This window comes from Fukomys damarensis, unplaced genomic scaffold, assembly GCF_012274545.1.
Source record: "Fukomys damarensis isolate Sample0158 unplaced genomic scaffold, DMR_v1.0_HiC HiC_scaffold_15, whole genome shotgun sequence".
Classification (NCBI taxonomy): domain Eukaryota; kingdom Metazoa; phylum Chordata; class Mammalia; order Rodentia; family Bathyergidae; genus Fukomys; species Fukomys damarensis.
In genome coordinates, this window is record NW_022900927.1 from 50,860,228 (window position 1) to 50,862,120 (window position 1,893).

Below are 1,893 nucleotides of genomic sequence, written 5' to 3' on the forward strand. Positions count from 1 at the left end.
CAACTTTGAAGTGAGGGGAAGTATTTTGAGAGGATTTAATGGCAGTCTCTTTGACTATAATCTATTCTTTTGCACATTATGCACATTAACTGTATTTACACATTAACTGCATATCTTGTTCACATCTCATATCAGTGGAGATGTCAGGAACAGTAAAGTTAGCGTCCTCAAAGGGAAGGGCGTGTTCCTCTCTTCCTCTCTCACCTGCTAACTTATACATGGATGGAACAGTTACCCTGGCTCCAGATGAATGTCACGCATCAAGAATGACAGAACTCCAAGAAAGATGTCTGGCACTCACAGGGATCGCATCTCAAGTATTTATGCAAAGGAGAACAAACTGCTATCAGAATTGTGCATTGTTATTTTGCATATTACTGTCAATTATTACTGAACTGACCCTTGTCTTGGTTCAAGTGTTTTCTAAAATTTTAATATTACCAAAAATTGTTTCAACAAACAATGACATATTTAAAAAATATACTTGAAACATGTTACAAACATTACTTTTTAGCATAGAATCCCCACAAGCAGAATTCTTAAGCAAATGATGTGTGCTATTTTTATTTTAAAAGATACTTCCCAAGTGCTCTGTAAAAGTCCATAAAGGATATGGAGAAGAAATTCTTTTTCTTTGTCTTAGTATCATTATTTAGGTTTTCACTGATTTTTAAATGTATTCTAATTAAATAGATACTTTAATAGACATAGCCCTGGCTGTAAGAAATTCTGACAAGCATTCTTCTTTAGTCATTTTTAGTCATTTGTTTTCTTCTATCCTTTGCCAAGCTTTTTATAAACTTTTTCTTTTCTTATTGATTTCTCAGAATTCTTTACATATTATGGATATTATCTTCAGTTATACTTTTGGACCATATTTTACATAGACTACTGCTAATTGTGTAATTATTTATATTGCCTTTAACTAAAAATATAACTAGCTAAAGAAATATTTTTATTCACGTAAAGAAAATCAAAGATATTTCTATGTAAATATTTATATTTTCCTTTCTGTCTTCTGGACTTTTGCCTCATATAGGGAATATTTATCATCTCTACAGGTTATAATTTTTTTAGTATTTCCTCCAACATACTGTATTTATTCAATTAAAAATTTTCATCTCTTTCACCATTCATCTGTAATGCATTTATGCAAGACCAATCTTCTTTTGTCGACATTGTATTTTTGTAGTGCTATGTACTTAAGAATACATTTGCAAATACAACTTTGCAGTATTTAAAATGCAACTTTTATTACAGTCAAATTCCTGAGCATGTATATGTCTGTTTTTTTGGGTGGGTGGAGTGTTGTTTTTTGTTTGGGGGGGTGGTTTTGTTTTGTTGTTGTTGTTGTTTTGGTACCAGGTATTGAACTCCAGTCCTTGTGCTTGCGAGGCAGGCGGTGGCACCACTGAGCTAAATCCCTGGGCCGTATGTCTTTCTTGATTTCTCTCTTCCATTGTTAATTTTATCTCTCTTTCTATGGGATGTTATCCTTCTTGAACTACAAGTTCACTCTTGTGTCTGCACTCCTAACTATTGCTTGGTGTTGCTGCCCAAAAGCACCACAGAGGACTCTTTTCAAGAAAATTCCACATGGGCATAGTATTGCACAGAAACTGCATTTCTCTTTAGGAATGTGAAAAGTAACTATTTTGTAAAGCATATATGTGTGGGAATTATGATATTTGTAAACCTTAAAATTGTCCATAGGTATTTATTCTAAGTCTTGTTCCTGGAAGTCTACATTCCAAATACCATTTATTTTTTTATTTGACTTAGGGTTTGTCAATGAACATTAATCTGACCCCACAGACTTTTTCCAATGTCAACAAATGAAACTATGTCTTTACTTTGGGGACTAATTCTGTTATTTTACATATATATATATAT